The sequence below is a fragment of the Macaca nemestrina genome, chromosome 2 (assembly GCF_043159975.1).
Source record: "Macaca nemestrina isolate mMacNem1 chromosome 2, mMacNem.hap1, whole genome shotgun sequence".
NCBI classification, from domain to species: domain Eukaryota; kingdom Metazoa; phylum Chordata; class Mammalia; order Primates; family Cercopithecidae; genus Macaca; species Macaca nemestrina.
In genome coordinates, this window is record NC_092126.1 from 29614764 (window position 1) to 29634330 (window position 19567).

At 36.9% G+C, this 19567-nt stretch overlaps 1 pseudogene; it reads right to left on the bottom strand.

Annotated features, from left to right (window-relative positions):
• Positions 1-19567, bottom strand: part of LOC105465814 (UV excision repair protein RAD23 homolog B pseudogene) — a 110619-nt pseudogene that overhangs the window by 73032 nt on the left and 18020 nt on the right.

A 19567-nucleotide genomic window follows, 5' to 3' on the forward strand; every position in this document is an offset into this window, starting at 1 on the left:
GCAGGGTTTATACATTTTTATTCCATAAAATTACTGAGCGTATTGAGATAGCATTGTGCGAAAATTGTGTATGTAAACAGAAAACACACACACACACACACACTTTTGTAGGAAGGCACAGAAAGTCATGTGACTCCACTCCCAAGTAGGATTTTTTTTAATGATTCTAAGAAGAGGTCTTTATCAACTTCATCAACTTGACCAACTGCCAAAGAGTTCCACAGGGAAGAAACAAATCCCTAATCTAGATGAAGGACAAAGTAGATGTTTTCTGAAGATAAAAATTACCAAAACAAACTTAGGAAGTAGAAGAAAATTGAGATAGACCAATAATTATAGGAGAAACTAAAGAAAAGGATAATCAAAGATTGGCATACAGGCATACACACAGGCACACACGCACACATACACTAATATCACCCTTACCACTACTCAAAGACTTGTACCAAAATGCTGCTACCAAACTTTCAAGGAACAAATTTCTTTGAGCACCGAGTAAAAGGAAAAAGCGAAGAAACAAAAGAAAGTTACCCAAGTCATTCTACAAGTCAACCAGAATAAACCCTGATATCGAAACCAAAAAAAGCGTATCTACATAGGAAAACTGTTAAAATATTACATAAAAATATATACAAAATTCCTAAATGAAATAACAACAAAGCGAATACATTTCTTCCATGTAAAAAGAAGGAAGAGAGAGAAAAGATACACAATTGAGAAGGTTTATAAATTGGTATATGGAAGTCAAGGCTTCAATTTTCTCTATATTATGAGACATCATCAACCTCTGAGAGGGAAAGTTGGAGTAGATTCAGGGAAATCTGACTTTTGAGGGGAATGAAGACCATTTGAAATAATAGTGGCAGACTGTGGTAAGGTGACCTAGCCAGAGAAACTAGCAGGATTGCCAGGTAGTATTGAGTGTCTTAAAAGGTGGGACATAACTGCCCTATGGCAGGATTTCCTTCAACAGTGCTTGTCTGCTTAGTTACCCAGGGAATTCAGAGTTGTGGTTTTGCAGATGGGGCAAAAAAAAGACAGCGTCAAATGAAATAATAACTATATAAGCTGGAAAAAGAGAGAAGTGAAAAGCAGACAGGAAATGAAGAAAAAGGTCAATAATCTATAAATCCTGCTGTTGGAACAGAATCGTGAGAGTAGTTGATAAGTATGATAAGTAGTTGATACGAATAATCAGAGTAGTTGATAAGAAAGGGCATTACATAATCACATTATGCAATACTACGTAGCAATTTAAAGAATGAAGTAGATCTATACGCACTAACATGTAAAATTCTCCAAGATAAACTGTTGAATAAAAAATCAAAACAGAAGTTAGCATGTGTGTGTGCACGTGTGTGTGTGTCCCCTACCAAATCATGAAATTAGAAGGAAAAGGGCTTACAATTTTTATTTTACTTTCCCATGGTTTGAGATTTTTACACCTACTATACATTTTAATTTTAAGAATATTTTAAAAAGCTATTTTCATGTTGGAAAAATGGTATTCATAATTCCTTTATATACAGATTCTTCTGTTAACATTCTATTTGTTTTTATCCACTATTTTTTGATGCAAATTTTTTTCTTACAAAAGGGAATCACATTGTGCATACTGTTTTTAAACAGCTTTTTTAACCATTTCCATGGCATTAAATATTTCTCTAGTATCATTTTTAATGGCTGAATAGAGCCTGGTTGTTAAATATTTATGCTTTATCCAGTTCTTGTTTCTACCAAAAACACTTACATAAAAATCTTGTAGCTATAATTTTGCAAACATCTAACACTATTTTCTTAGCATGAATCCCCTAAAGTAAAAATGCTGGTTTAAAGGTTTTATGCAAAATTTGGAGGCATTCAACAGATATGGCCAAACTGCCTTCCAGAAAGATTTTAAAAATTTACACTCTCAACAACAGCATACAACAGTGGCTCTTTCCATGCCATTTTGCCAACACTGAGAGTGTGATTTCTTTAAAATGTTGAAAATCTACTTTCAGGATCATGTCGCTAAAACTAGATTTATCTTGAAGATAAGCATTTTTTAAATTCTAACTCTATATTAAATTATATTTGCAAACTCAAATACTGTAGTGATGACCTCAAAGCAGTCAGTTTGATTCTGTGGGATGAAGAAATCAGGGTAATACTTGTGTGCCTATCCAGACGTTTTCCTGAGCTTCTGTTCTTTGCCAAGCAGTTGCACTAAAAGACTGAGGATTAGGTTTTCAAAGTCTCATTCTAGCCTCCAATGAGTACAATTATTAAAATTTAAATATAGCTTTAAAATTTGCGCATTGGACCTTTGTGCCATTGAAGAAGGTCAAGTTCAAGCCCCTTATTTAAAAAGACCTCTCCCTAAGAGATCACAAAAGGAAGCCTATTAACATTACATTTTTCCTTTTTCTTTTCTTCTTTGTTCATTTTAAAACACAGCTAATACGGACTGAAAGCTAAAATTGTAGAAAACAGTCATGGTTTATACTTGGTTGATGCAGCATCAAAATTGAGTGTGCTCCCACTGAATGAACTGGACATGATTATTAGTGGAAACCCTTGTTGAATTATCCATCTAAACAAAGCCTAGCTGTTTTGTTTTCTAAACAGAACTACTAGAAAGGACACATTAAATATTGCCATCTTGGGCATTTCGGGAAATTCAAAGTTTGGTATGGCTAAAGTTTGTTAGTTATTCCTGTAAAAGACAGTGGTAAGTTTTCAAATTGGAATGCTGTTTGAAATGCTTTAGCACTAAACTTCAAGACTATGAAATGGTCTAATTTAAAAAAATTATTTCTTTTGGAAAGACAAAAAGATATTTGCTGCTATTGCTACAGTTATGCTGTATATATGCAAATAAAAAATAATCTACTGAGAAAAAGATGAAGATGATGGTTGCAAATGGTTTTATTGTGTAAACACAGCCATACTCTTCAAATTAATTATGACAGTGTTAACTTTTATTGTTCATTCTCATGTAAAAATTTCAAAAATGCTACAATGCTGAAAAAGAGTAGCTGAGGGAGATCAAAGAGGATCAAAAACAATTGAAACCTCTGGTGTCTTAGCAGTTATCAAAGAAAATCACATATCTCCCAAGACATTCAATACTTATTTATTTCACTAAAAACACACAGCTGAAGCCAAAAAAAGAAAAAAGATACCACAGTAAAACGTTATTTTTGCTCTGTAGTTTCACCCAGGATCTTTTCAAATGTGTAAAGAGCTGCTTATCTTATTTAAAAAATTATTACAGAACCCTAAAACTAAACTTTTACTTTTCCTACTAATTACCTATTTTTGTCATTGTCGAGCTCCAATTACAAAAGGTCCATGTTAGCCACGTCTATTTCATTTTATTTCCAGCACAATTTTTTGTAATAGCCCTATCAAAATATTAAGTTGTTAATTTCAGTTGAGTTACCACATAAGAGTGGTGCCATGTAATAAAGGAGGTGCTAGACCACATGGAAATTTACCAAAGGGGATGTGCTGAAACCTGGTTACAAATTTCCCGGAAGCCCTCACCCACCTCAAAGATACAAAAGTGTCAGGTTTGAGAGATGAAAGAGGAATTTCTGAGGAGGATCACTTAGAAAAGAACTGCTTGAGTCCAGTTCCCAAGGGGAAGAGGGGACACTGCTACCTCCTGCACTATGAAGTCAGATTCATTTCCAAAATCCTGTACTTGACATGACAAAATTTGCAGTGTAGAACAAAGACTGGTAAACTTCAACTGGAAATGACCAGAAAGTGCATATTTTAGCCATTGTACACCACATATTTTCTGTTGGAGCTACTCAACTCTGTAATAGCATGGAAACAGCTATAGACAATACGTAAATAAGTGTACATGACTGTGTTTCAATAAACTTTATTGGACACTGAGGGCACCAAAATTTGAATTTCATATAATTTCTAATATGCCATGAAACATTCTTCTTCTCTTTTTTTTTTTTCAACCACTTAAAAATGTAAACATCATTCTTAGCTTCTGGACCATACAAAAACAGTCAGCGGGCAGGATTTGTTTGGCTTTCACAGTTTCCCAACTGTTGGTGTAGAACAGGGGCGTCCAATCTTTTGACTTCCCTGGGACACACTGGAAAAAGCAGCATTGTTTTGGGCCACACATAAAATACACTAACACTAACGACAGCTGATGAGCTTACAAAAATCACTAAAAAAAATCTCATAATGTTTTAAGAAACTTTAAAAATTTGTATTGAGCTGCATTCAAAGCTGTCCTGGGTGACATGCAGCCCCAGAGCTGTCAGTTGGACGAGCTTGGTGTAGAACACAATTTAGTACTGAGTGGTTCAGATGTAACAATAACAGAAGTGTAAGGAAAAGACATACATCACTGAGATCCCTTCACAGAAAAGTCAAAACTTAAATTGAATCTGGAAGACAGTAAAATAATTTGGATGAAAGGAAAAAGGGATATTTCCAGTCAGCAATAGCATGATGAGTTCAGTGTGGTATTTAATAAATAATGAGATTATGCTGAGTAGAGCAGACAGCCCTTATCCACCAGCTATTGGGTATCTGTTGAGTATATATGTATATGTATACACTCAACATGTAGTGTTGCATATATATATATACACACACACATATATGTGTGTGACCATAAAGTAGGTAAAATGTAAATATTGCTTCTCCATCTCTCTCTTCTATTCTTGTAGAACTGCTTTTAGAAAAATATTGAACCTTTACCTTCTAGCCTTCATGACTCAAATTTTCTTCTAAAATTTTCTTCTCTGTACTTCTTTGATCTTTATTCTGGATTATTTCCTCAGATCTGTTTTCTAGTATCTAATTCTTATTCTTAATTGTGTCTAATCTCGTGTGTAACACTTTCATTGAGGTTTTAATATCAACGGCTTACATGGGTTATTCTAAAATTCCATTTTTTCCAAAATCTTCCTTTTCTAGTTTCATAGTGTCATTTTTTTCTTAAACAAATTAAACATACTTATTTCAAACCATATTTTAGATTTTTAAATTATCTTTAGTTTTTAGAGTGTTAATTTTCTGGGTTCATTGCCAATGAAGATTTGTTTCTTTGCTTTATAATTTTTGATAGTAAACTGACATTCAGTAGCTTTTGACCTGAGAGACTCTCATGCTCAGGCTTATGAAAACTTCCCTACAAAGTGGTTTTGCATTTGGCCCTGCCAAGCCCACAGGAGTGTTACCCATTTCATAACCATTTCTACCTTCATTTCTTAGCTTCTGTACCATATAGATAGTATGAATTTGGATCCCGCAACTACAAAGAGTGCAGGTTTGAGTCTGATAATTTATGAGTGATTATTTGCATGGCCCCTAGCATAACCGACAGGTCTTTGACACCTCCCTGGCCAATGATCGGTCTTTCCTACACCCTGTGTTGTCGAGGATGCAGGGTTCAGTTCTAGCTCCTTACCTTATCCAGGCCTGAAGCTTTCTTTCCTGTCCCAGAAATGGCATTACAACTTCAGTCCTGCCCTCAGGTCCAGGGTTTTGAATGTCTACCGACCATCACTTTCTGTGCTGGCACCAGGGAATTTTCCCTGTTTGAGTTTACCGATACATTTCATACATTTTTAAAACAATATTTTATCTAGGATTACTTGGAGGGTAAAAGGAGACTTGCCATTCACTTCTATCTGAGAAATTATCCAGAAGACCCAGTGGCTTTTATTTTCAAGGTGACAAGAGAAACCCATGTGAGGACTAAGAGGGTGAAGATTTTAAATGTGGAGAGGAAGAAAGCAAAGATTTGAAAAAGGCAGAAAAATAAGATCCCATCAGAGAAACAGAGGACTAAGAGGTCTCTGTAGGTAGATGTTTTATATGTTTAACTTTTTATTTTGAAATAATTTTACATGTACAGAAGATTTGTAAAGATAGCAACGAGCTCCCATATACCCTTCCCTCAGCTTCTTCTAATGTTAGCATCTTACATGACCAGGGTACAATGATCAAAAGTAAGAAATTAACATTGGTACAATATCATTACCTGAATTACAGACTTTATCAGATTTTGCCAGTTTTCCACTAATGTCCTTTTTCTGTTCCTGGGTCCAACCTGGGATTCCACATTGTATTTAATTCTTCATCATCTTAGTCTCCTCCAATCTGGGAGAATTCCTTGTCTTTCATGATACTCTTGAGAAATACCTGTCAGGTATTTTGTAAAATACTCCTCAATTTGCATTTGTTTGGTTTTTTTCTCATGATCAGATTGAGGCTATGTATTCATGGGAAAGATACCCCAGAGGTGAGGTGCTCTTTTCTTTTTTTTTTTGAGACGGAGCCTCGCTCTGTCGCCCAAGCTGGAGTGCAGTGGCTTGATCTGGGCTCACTGCAACCTCCGCCTCCCGGGTTCACGCCGTTCTCCTGCCTCAGCCTCCCTGGTAGCTGGGATTAGAGGCACACGCCGCCACGCCCGGCTAATTTTTTTGTGTTTTTAGCAGAGATGGGGTTTCATCGTGTTAGCCAGGATGGTCTTGATCTCCTGACCTCGTGATCTGCCCGTCTCAGCCTCCTAAAGTGCTGGGATTACAGGCGTGAGCCACCGCACCCAGCCGAGGTGCCCTTTTCAGTGCATCATATTCGCAGTACCTGTTGTCAGTATGTCTTATTACTGGTGATGTTGACCTTGATCATTTGGCTAATGTGCTGTTTACCATGCTTTTTAATTATTGTAAAGGTTTGTTTTGTTTTTGTTGTTGTTGTTGTTTTTGAGACAGAGTCTTGCTCTGTCGCCCAGGCTGGAGTGCAGTGGCACAATTTCGGCTCACTGCAACCTCTGCCTCCTGGGTTCAAGCAATTCTCCTGCCTCAGCCTCCCGAGTAGCTGGGATTACAGGTGCCCACCACCATGCCCGACCAATTTTTGTATTTGTAGTAGAGACGGGGCTTCACCATGGTGGCCAGGCTGGTCTTGAACTCCTGACCTCATGATCCACCCACCTCAGCCTTCCAAAGTGCTAGGATTACAGGTGGAAGCCACCGCACCTGGCCCCAAATAACCATTTTTCTCCCATAACATTGTCCATTAATTTATGCATACATAGGCAGATCCTCCCTGCAGCAATGTTTCACCAGTGTTCTGGTGTTCTCACAATGATTTTCTATTTCCTCCTTTCCTTTTACATCTATTATTTGGAATTATTCTGTAAGAAGTTGTCCTTTCTCTACCATTTACTTTTATTCAATCATTTATTTATATCAGTATGGACTAAATTGTGTTTATTTTATTCTGCTTCATAATTCAATGTTTTATTTTGTCTTCGAAATTGTTCTAGTTGTGGCCATTGGAAGCTCTTTTAGGTTGGCTCCTGTGTCCTCTCAGTGTGCTCCCACCCTTTTCTTGAGTACTTACTTTTTGGTACCATGACATCCTCCAAGCTCATCTTCCTTCATCCCTGCCCCAGCCCTAGACAAATCACTTTTCCAAGGAGCTCTATAATTGTATTAAACCACAGTGGTAGATAGTTTGAACCCTCTCCTTTCATTCAGGGAATGAGAACAGTCAGCAAAGCAGCTAAGGAACTTTAGGTAAGTCCAACATTCAGAGACTGAGTAGAGAAGGGGTTGGGAGCCAACAAAGGAAAAGAGAAGGAACCACCAAAGAAATGGGAGCAAACTCAGAGCACGGTATCAGAGAAGCTGAGAAGACATCCTCAGCTCTAACCTCAGGGTCCCCCATCATTTCCTACCGGATCTATTTCCCACCTTCATCTATTCCCTCTCTAGGAAAACAGGAATTTTCCAGGCAGATATCCTTACTGTCCTGGCCTAACCACATCCCTAACTCTGCTGGAACTGCAGTAAACATAGCCACAACCAGCAAATTCAGCCCTAAGGACTTTAGACCTTCATCTCACAAGCTGAAATGTTTTCCCCTCCTCTCTCCTAACCAACTCATCTTTCCAAAGCCAGGCAAGTCACAACTTTTCTTGAACCTTTTTCCAAACTCTCAGCCTACATTTATCCACTGTTTTTTTAATAAATATCATGGTTCTTATCTCTTCAGTCATTTCAGTACTTGCAATATATTCTCTAAAAATTTTTTGTTTCATATAATTTATTACCCAACAATACTGTAGTTCCTTTAGGTGAGAGCCCATACTTCATGCTGTCTGGTATGCACAGTAGTTAGTAATATCTAACTAATAATAGACATTTAGTAAATATATGTCAGTTTAACATTTATATCAACAAATCAACCACTATAGATAGTCATCAAAAAAATAGTTGAAAACTGGGAAGATTCCAGCAGCTATCTTATCTATTCAGGAATGTTAAAAAGTACTCCTTAAGAAACAAAATTGGAATAGCTATCAAATTCCTTATGGCCTTAGTCATACTACAAGAAAATGTAACCCTGAGCCACAGCAATTCTTATTTCTCATCAGAAAATAATTTGTCAGGATATTTATGGCTTATCTATTCATAAAGTAAGTCATTATGGTATTTTACACAACCCTTTCTTGCTTTGTTTTAGAACAACTACCTAATTTTCTATTTTCAAAATCAACTACTTGTTATGGAATAACTAATATGTAAAGCTATTAAATTTTCAAAGGACAAATGGAAGCATATTAATGGAATTCATTTTTTAAAGGTGAATGATTATTTTCCATATTAAAAACATAATGCTTCTTTGTCGAACGGTCAGGAAAATACGTATGAGAAAAAAATGTATTTCATAATCCCATACCCCAAATCAGAGACCACTAACATTTCATTGTATAATATACCATATGTACATATATGGGGGTGGTGTATGAGATGATTTTATGCAAATTATTTTGTAACTTACCTTTTTCACTTAATGTTTAGTATTTTCTCACATTACTAAATAAGTTTCTACATTATCTCTTTGTGGTAGCGAATGGAATGTCAGATTGAATGTATCTTCATTTACTAAACTTCCAATATGTGCCACACTGTGATAAATATTCTTATGCTAAGTTGGGAGCAAAACTGGGAACACAACCATAATTATTTCATTAGTATAAATTTATAAAAGTAAATCTCTCTGTATGAATAGCTTTATACAGCTTATGGGTTTTTGTGTTTTGTTTTTTAATGACCAGTGCCCACCTGCCCATCAGAAAGGTTGTGCCAATTTACCATTATTAGTAGTTAAAGCAACTTTCAGATACTATATCATTTCATATTTCTAAAAAAAACCATGTATCTTTCTGAAGAGTCTCTATAAAGATGATGAAGTAATGCTACATTTTCTTTTATCTACTATGGGAGCGCCCTTTTTCCCTTCAACTTTTATACATTTTTAAGTATTTTGCTTCCTAATATAAAAAATGCAAAACAACACACATTATTTAGCATGAGTAGCAAAGAAAGCACAAGGTCATCTGAGCAATATAGTCAAGAGAACATGGCTGCAGCTAAGGAACAATAATAAAATTGATTAATCAAGCTCCTAATTGTAAATATCTTATCAAGAAAAATTATCTTAAAGTAAGTTTTTCTGCTTTCTTTGGTATTATTAGTGTATTTGCATGAAAGATAATATTTTGCGCTTTTATTTGAGATTTACCATTTTTTCTTATAAAAGAGAATCAAGCTTAGCCAACACCTGCAAGTGCACAAACCCATCATGGAAAGATAGCTGACACATTTGAAGTAAGAAATAATGATGTTTCCCAGTAGAAATGTGATCATTAGTTATTTATTTGTATTTATACTCATTTATACACTAACCTTTACACAAAAAATTTTAGACAGCAAATTTATATTTTAAATAACAGAATAACAAAATAATTGGTTAAACTTACTATTTTAAACAAACCAATAATTCCAAGACAAAGAGAAATACAAATATGTCAATATGATAGCTCTGCTTGAATTTAAAATTTGATTCCATGAATTGTCTGCTCCTATTTGAGCCACAGGTCTTCACTGCTAAGAAACATATCAAACTTAACTTAATAAAAAACATTAAAATGACAATTGAATAATTTTCAATTATTAATACTTATTGCAAGAGAAAAATGTACACAAGTACTTAAAAGAAACAAATGGTTAATATATAAACTTTTCCATTTCTATAGATAAAAGTCAGAAGAGCAGTGTTGGACTAAGATTACTTTTGAACAACTTTTGAAACATTTGATCAGGCTGCAGTTAAAAACCAGCCCACTTTCCCCTTCAAAGATCTGAAAGGCAGAGGATAAAATCAACATTTTCCTTTCTACTCGCCCAGCATCAATCATGGGTGACAATCTCTACAAGATTGCTTTAAGTTGAACAATCTTTTAAACTAATATCGTATTCTTAAAGAGAGATGAAGTTGGCATCTAAGAAAAAAAGAAACACTTTATTGATCCCTAAAGAGACGTTAAGAAAGCCAAAGATCACATAAGCAGTCTGTTTGGCAGTGGCAACAACATAAGGAAAAGCTATCACTGAACATGACAGGGCCTACCAGGATGCAGAGATCTGCACATACAATCCCATTTTGCTATTTGTAATATTATTTATATTTCCTGCAAATTGGACAATATACATTTGGTAAGTCAAACAAAGTTGCTTCTAAAACAAAGAAATACTGGGCAAAAGAACTGATAAGTGATTAGCAAAGTCAGGTCTACTCCCATCAAGCACACACAATATTTATAAGACATGTACCGTGTGATATTGCTAGAGTGGCTACAGGACCGCTGAGCAAGACTCATGCTTCTCGAAAAATGCCTCCCAGTTTAAATGCTAAGAGAGTGGCTCTGTAAATGCATGTTACACTTTGGAAGCTCCTAATATTGTGGAGTAAAAATACACACATCTGCATGCGAAATGCTTTATTCTCTCATTTTAATTTTCCAAATTTTAAAACGTATTTTTTATTGGTATGAGTTGTCTCTATGATTTGAGCAAATTATCTGTTTTTCTAGCTTACATGTTTGGAAGAGTGTTTTTTTGGTAGACTAAGAGTATGAATTTAAAAAATGAAATATTATTTTCCAGGAACCATAGTCATTACAAACTTTTGGAGGAAGAAAAAAAATTCATGTAAATTGGTACTGTGCAACTCAGTAATTCTGAGAGCTTTAGTTCCTTCTTAGTAGAGAATGAATTGTGTGTGTGTGTGAAAGGATGTGACTAAATACGGTGAGTCTTACTGAGAACTTAAAATTAAACTCCAGAAGCAGCTTCACTTATACCCAGTGAATGCCTAAGTAGTCCATCTTTTACTGCATCTCATTATGTGCAATAATGTCATATTTTGATTAATGTGTTTCTTCTTTGTTTTTGTTTCTGGTCTTATAGATATATGGTATATCTCCTATATCTTTTAAATCTCTGACCAGTAAGCACTTTCCTTTTCTGACTGTACAGAGGAGAGAGGAAATACTTTAGAAAGGACCCCAGACTCTTGCTTCTCAAAGACCAGCATCATGGCATCATCTAGTAACTTTTTATAAAATCAGATTCATAGGCCCCTCCCCAAACATACTGAATCTCAACCTACTTTAAACAAGATCCCCAAGAGATGCAAACACAAATCCAAGTTTAAGAAGCACTGTCTTGAAGCACCTTTACTCCTCCCAGTTCTGGTATTTCGCCCCCAATCCCTCCCACCCCCGATTATTCTTCCATTTAGAAAGAGAGGCAACTATGTGAACAATGGCCCATTTGCAAATAGACAAGAAATAAAGGTAATTATATTAATCTACTCTCTGTTTATGATCTCCTTCATCATCTAGAAACATCCACCCTCAGGGTGGGGGGGATTTGAACTATTACAGAAACACTATAAAGAAAAGGAGAAAGAGAAAGTTAATGCTCAACCTATAACATCGTAAGTGGAATGTTTTATGCTGTGAAGAGATAAAAGACTTTAAAATCCAAGTTTATTAAGAGAAATAATGTTTCTATCATCCCTTCCTTTCCCCCTTTTACGATAACACAAAGCAAGCAAATGTAGGACACAGGGTTTTTCATAGACTAGAGAAGATATCCATTCTACCTATTATGCAGGCCATGTTTTTTTCTTAGATTAGTTTTATTTTGAAATAATTTTATATTTACAGAAAAGTTGTATAGATAGTAGAATTCCTGTATATCCTTCACCCAACTTTGCCTAATGTTTATATTTTCTATAACCATGCTATTAAGTTGGAGATTAAAAACTTCACATTAGTACTATACTCAGACTGTATTCTCACATCCCAGTTTTTCTACTGTCCTTTTCTTTTCAGCCCAACTTATGAAACCGTATTAAATGTAGTGCATTAATGTCCTCCAAGTTGTGATTGTTTCTTGTTCTCTCCTCGCCTTTCAGGACCTTAACTGTTCTGAAGAGAATTGGTTAGGTATTTTATAGACTGTCCCCATTTTGAGTTTGTTTAATGTTGTTTCATGATTAGACTATCCTTATAGCTTTGGTGGGAGAAAATAAGAGAGGTGATGTTAGGTCATGAATGTTTATCCTTGATGTATAAGAATAAACTCCGGAGGAAATAAAAAGCTTCTCCTTCTGGACCCCAGAGATGGCAGGGAGAGAAAAAAGGCAGAAATAGGGCAAGTAAATAAGATGATCTTAGGGTTTCGGTTTTTATTCTCCTCTGCACACACACCTTTTTGGGGCTGACCCTTATGGGAACGGCAGCTTAGTAACAGCTAGGTATGTATAGGGTTATCACAGGTCATCGGGTTAGTGGCTCACTTTCCCAGATGCAGGCTCTGGGTGGTTGTGTGCTGGTAAATGTTTAATAGCTGGCTGGGGGGTGGGGAGGTAAGGGAGGGTGGAATGCTGATTTGTAATATTTGCCAATTTCTAAGACATAGTATTTCTATGATGGCCGATTTCAAGCTACCAAAGTGATGTCACTGAATGCAGAGTTGGGAAGAACTGTGTGGCAGCACACCATTAAATATCATTATGTAGTATTTCCACCATACACATACGATAGGCAAAGATAGTAGTAAAGTATAAAACAATAAACAGGAAGTGATGAGTTGGAGACATTAATTCTTTATTTTTAATATAATATATTTGATTGTAAGTTTATATTGTTTAATTTTCAACAATGGCCATGTTTAAAACCTGGCTCACAAAATTCCTGAAAATTTAAGAATCAGCTAAGGTATAAGCTGCCTCCAATATTCCACTGCTTCTAGAAGACTGACCATTTGGTTCAGCACAACATTCCATGTGACTCAGGAGGTACAGAGGTGACAGCAGAAGGTGGGTAGATATATGGGACTTAGAAAGCATCTGTCTCATCATGACCTTTGTGTGGGAAGCAGGATCCACCAGGCTTCTTACTTCCCCACTGACAGTGTTGGTGGACTGGCAGAGGTCTAGGGGAAAAGAGGTCATGGGGTCTTTTTGATGCTTGGGGAAACGTTCAGAACTATGGCAGTAGCGGTAAGAGCAAGCACACAACATCCCAAAAGATCAGCTGGCTTCTAGTTATATTTCAGTGGTCCCAATTCCAGGGGAGAAGATAAACTGAGCCTCTCCATAGTAGAAACTATTGATTATTTAGAGGATAGTGCATGATCCCAGGGTGTCACAAGATTATAATAAGACCCCACTCATGTACCCAGATCTATGTTGGGAATGAGATGGAAGAGGAAGGTAGAGAATCTAAGAAAGACTGTGCATTTTCCTATAAGAGACCGTGTCATCTATAACAATGTCACTCAAAGTGTGGTCCCAGGGCCAGTGCCAGTTCACAAACTGTTCCTGTTCGGGGGTGATATAAATACAGATGAAAGTTCATATTTAGAAACTTATATCATAAATTGACATTGCCATGACATCCTAGTATGTGATCAGTGGACTGATCTTGTTAAATAGGATATAACCAGTTCAGGTGTGTGGAACTGGCATGGTGAGTTGCTTGTGGCAAAAGCTGAATACTGGTCATGTGTAATAGAATTATGTATTTGGTACATGATTGGAAAAATCAATCAGTTTGAGGAGCATTACTCTAAAATAATTTTTAAATAATCACTTTTGGATATGAAATAAACTCTGAATAGTTTGAATCGGAGGTTCTTAAAGTGTGGCCTGTGGACTAAAAATGTCAGCATCACCTGGGAACTCATTAGAAATGCAAATTCTAGGGCTCCACCTCAGATGTGCTGAATCAGAAACCTTGAGGGCAGACCCAGTAATCTGTGTTTTAACAAGCCCTCCAGGTGACTGATGCATGTTTGCATGTTTGATTTTAAGAACTACTGGCTTCAATGTTGAAAGTGAAAGAAATATGTTCAAGCAAGAGGAGAATGAAACGCTATAATTAAGTGTCAATTATCCCTGCTAGACTGCAGAGCTGGAAACCATGAAGAGGATCAGACCAGGCAGAAAAAAGAAAGACAACTAAACTTTCTTTGCACACTATATTTGAATGACATGCAAGTAGATGAGGCCAAGATCTAGAGTTGAACACTCATAGTGGATGATCATTTTGGATTTTTCTCTACAAGCTTACTACTACAAGCTTACTAGTTGCAGCTCCACATTCTTTCTCTCTCTTTTTTTTTTTTTTTTTTTGTGGTACTGATGGAGTTTCACTCTTGTTGCCCAAGCTAGAGTTCAATGGCGTGATGTCAGCTCACTGCTACCTCTGCCTCCCGGGTTCAAGCGATTCTCCTGCCTCAGCCTCCCGAGCAGCTGGGATGACAGGCATGCACCACCGCCAGGCTAATTTTGTATTTTTAGTAGAGACGGGGTTTCTCCATGTTGGTCAGGCTGGTCTTGAACCCCTGACCTCAGGTTATTCACCCGCCTCGGCCTCCCAAAGTACTAGGATTACAGGTGTGAGCCACCACATCTGGCAGGCTCCACATTTCTAAGCATAACCCATTTCCCAGCCCACATCAGTCTAGAAGGGTCACAGTACTGGCAACAGAAGAGTATTTCTCTAGCTTTATTCTTCCCATACAGTTGCTGGCTTGCTGGCTTTTCTCACATTCCCTACAAATACTACTACTATTAATAGTTGAATTAATAGTTCAATTACCCTCTTAGCTAATTTGTGTCAGCCATCTTTCTCCCTCTCTGCCTGGGTTGCTCTCCATTCCTAGGTTGCCTCCTTCCCAGGCAAGGTTGATCTGGTTTTAGTTTAGTACCTGATCAACCTGGATATTAGCCGTATTACAGCCCAGAGGAAATTATTTCTGCTCTCTATTTGTGCTCCATTATTTACCGGGGAATGCCACAGGATCTTTTAAGACAAACTGTAATGTGCATACAAATCACTCAGGGCTCTTGTCAATGTGCAGATCCTGATTCAGTAGGTCTAGGATGCCTGAATATCTGCATTTCTAACAAGCTCCCAGGTGAAGCCTATGCTGCTAGTTTCTGGACAATATTTTGAGAAGTGACGTTGAGAGCAGTGATTTTTTCTATTTTTATTATGCCTTCTCCCCAGGTATTGAACACAGGTGAAAGGGCAGTCTTAAGGTAATCAACTGTCCTGGTTTGACAAGGATTGTCCTGGAAATCCTACATTGTGGGATTTCCCTAACTCTTGGGCAAACCAGGATGACTGGTCATCCTAGCCATCTGGATTGTTCATGCTAGCAATCTGAACAGCTTACCTCCTGCCTCTCCCCTCCATCTCCTTCCCAGCTGACCATGATACCTCTGTCTTGACTCTTTCCCCTTTAGGATAAATGTTTCCCTGAGGGTCTTCATTTTTCCTCCATGTAATGTGCTCTCCTTTGGCAGATTTGTATCCACCAGCCCTAATGACATAGGTGGCTTAGTCCTTGGCATAGGCTTAGCTGCCTACTTTAAACCAGTTTGGAAGGTTCCATTTAATGTTTCCTCACAGTTGGTCAGGACTAAAGGCTTACTTACTTCTGCAGAAAGGTTGGGGCCATATTTGACAGTCTGCTCTCATTTTTGTTTTCACATAAACATTCTCATCCTGCCTGGTCTCTGCAGACCAAGTGAGTTCCTCCAGTGCCTGGAAGCAATGCTTGTTCTGCTTTATCTCTTAGGTAAGTATGGGGATATTATTTGGAAATAGGAAAAAGCAAAATCTTCATCTCTGGAGCTTGGCAAATACAGTGTGTTTTCCAGTACTTCTAATTGTCCTTTTAATGCTGAAGTCATAGATATTGTAGGTACAATCTCCTGCCTTATCATCCTAGAAATACAGCTGTGATTATGTCCACCCACAGTTGAAAATCTTCATTAGCACTGAACTTACAGAAAAATAATTTCCAAACTCCTCACTTTAATACAAAGTCATGGTTCTCAAAACTTTGCTATGCATCAGAATGACCCAGAGAGAAACAGATTGCTGGGTCCCACCCTGAGTTTCAAATTCATAATTATTTTGCATTTCTAACAAGTTAACCGCTGGTATTGACACTGCTGGTCAACAGATCACCTTGTGAGAACCACAGACCCATTCCAGCTAGCCACATTCACATCCCTAACATTCAGTTCTAGTGCATGCTTCCAGAAAGAACCCCTTATTCTCTGCTCATATTGTGTGCTTTCCTACTCCATACCTTTGTTTAATTCATTTACTCACTTATAAATTCATTCATTCAACCAATAACTAATTATTTCACCAAACATTTTTTAAATACCAAAATGACTGGCTCTGTTAAGTGCCATCATGAAATTTATGGTACAAGGGAGAAAAGGAAAAACGATACCCTTTTCATTTGCAGAGTGTTTCTTGGTTGCCAAAGAGCTTCCACATCCAAGCTCCCATTTGATCTTCTCCACAGTCCTGAAAGACCAACAGGGCAGGGATTATTCTACATCTCTCACAAGTGAAGAAGCTGAAGGCTAGAGGGGAGAAGTGGTTCATCCAAGGTAATGCCAATCTGTCTTTCCAATCCTGGGGCAATGGTTTTTCTCTCAATTATACTACAGTTGTCCCTCCCCTTGGCATGCGCAGGGGATTGGTTCCAGGCCACCCCACAGCATACCAAAATCCTGGTATACTCAAGTGGACCCTGCTGAATCCACGTAGAGGAAAAGTCGGTCCTCGCTATACATGGCTTTTTGCATCCAGCAAATACCATATTTTTTATCCACTTCTAGATGACAAGAATCCACTATACGTGGACCCACACAGTTCAAACTTGTATTGTTCAAGGATCAACTGTGCTTCAGTCATGACTCATTGTATTTCCTCTCTCCTTGCTTTCCAAACTATACCCATTCTTTAAAGCCCAAACACTACCTATTCCATGAAACCTTTCCTGGTAACCCCGGTTAAAATGATTTTTCCTGCTTAAAACTAGGACAGTGCTTTATTTTGTCTCTCTAATGGCATTAAAAAAAATCTCCCTTTCTAGATGCTAATGTCCTTGAGAACAGAACAATACCTGACTCTCCTTTGTGTCTCCGATAGCACTCAGTTCTTAGTTCATAGCAGAAATTTGATAAAGCACTGAGAAATGAAGGATGAAGAGATGCAATTTTGCCTGTTTTAAAATTTACTCATAAGATAATCAATGAAGGATATATGTAAAAATAAAAGTAGAGCTGTCTGTTATCTTTTTTCTTTCTACCTCCATAAATAGGGGTGGGAAGGACTAGCATTAATTGCTTGCTGGATGCCAGGTGTTTCATGTTACAACATTTTTGCTCTCATAACCTAATAGACAAATAATAGATAAATACAATTGTTCTCATTTTCAAGCAGACGTAGTGAAGCTCAGAATTGTTTAGAAATTTGCCCAAGTTCAGACACTGAACTCATGTTAGAGAGGGAACCAAATCCAATTCCATTTAAACTCATGTGGCAAAATGAACACATGAAATTGCTTCTAATTATACTATGATAATAAGAAATGATCCAGTATTTTCCTATATAAAAAAGCAATTCATATGCATCAGTAATCTTGAGATCTTTTGGTAACATTTTTTCTCACTATTTTACTGCTTTTTATTGATTCACCACTTGTTGGTTGAATCCTTTGATCCACTTTTTCAAGAAGGAAAATGAATTTCACTACTACCAGACTCTGGTTCTTCATGTAACCAGTTATTTATGGTTGTGAAATGCTGTCCTGAGACTTAAATGGTAAATCTGTCTTAATAAGTACTATTGTGTCATAACAGAACTTTTGTTAGCAAACAGTGTGGAAGGTTTGGGGTAAATCCTGGAATGGGTCGTGGGAGGCATAAATCCAGAAATGCATTCATGAATAAGCCTGAGAGGAATAATAACTCCAGCAAAAATGAAAAACTCAAACATTAAAGCAATGTGTTAAACATTTACCATATGATAGAGCTGAGAATTATTAGGAAGTTTAACCAAAGGACTTTGCCAATGAATGTCAGATGGACTTAATTGAGGCAATTAAAACACAGACAGTATTAGTGAAATGGTGGACTCACCTACAAGGATTCACATGTGGGTTCTGCAGCTAACTTCTTACAAGAGCAGAGGCCTGCAATATCATGAAAACCAAACAGACACATTAAAGGGGATTGTTCTCACAAATGTATGAAATGCCAATTTGTATCCTTCCTCTTACAGGGACTGCAATATCCTCCCTGGTAAAATCCTGTCAGTTCCATTGGTAGGGTTTGTTACAAAGGTCTTATATCACTAGCCATTAAGATAGCTAACCATAAGCCTTGGTAACCTAACAGATATATATATTCAATGTTAATGAAACAACTTCAAGTAATGAGGGAGTTCAACCAAAAGCTTCCAAATTTTTTTGGATCTGCCAGGTGGAACAAAAAGTTTTAAAGCACATCCTAGTCTCTCTGGGGCACTTAATTCAGAAAAATCCCTTCATAACAACTCTTCTATTTTTTTAAAAAAAACTTTCTATTGTTATTTACCCTGTCAGGTAAAAAGTCATGCATCAAGAGACAGGTGGAATTGGTGACATTGATAGATATTTTCTCTAATTCAGTATTGATAATGTTAATGTAACATTGCTTTCAATAGACAGTTTCAATCACGCATGTATGTATGTTTAGAGATGTGACACAAGCAGGGAACCTGAGCTTACTGAAAGTTAAAGAATACATCAGATATTTGATTTTTGTCACTGCCTCTGGGAAAGAATTCAGAAGCAACCCTTCAGCCAATGGCAGGTAGGTTCCTAGAAACTTCAGTATTGGGGAATTCATAGTAAGGATGAATAAAGATCCACATACAGAAATGAAACTTACTAATAGATGTGCCCATCTGAGGACCAGCTGGAGGGAACTGTTTTTTGCCTGGTCACCGAGGGACTCTGAAACAATAAGCTTCGGTAGTAAAATAACAATAACAACAAAATAGCTTATGCTTGCATATTTTCCAAGTAACAAATAGTGTTCTAAATAATTTAATCCTTACAATTACGTTATTAGGTAGTTACTACAATTATCTTCATTTTGCAGGATAACTTAGAAACTCAGAAACAAAAGGTCAATAACTTGTCCCTGGTCACACATCTAATAAGAGATGACACAGGCAGTCTGAGCCCATGTTCTGATCCAACACATGCTACTACTTTTTCGTAGTTGTTTTTTAATATAGGCAACCAACACACATTACTAAAAATGTGAGAAAATGAGAAAAGAAACTATTGTGCTACTAACCTCACATAAC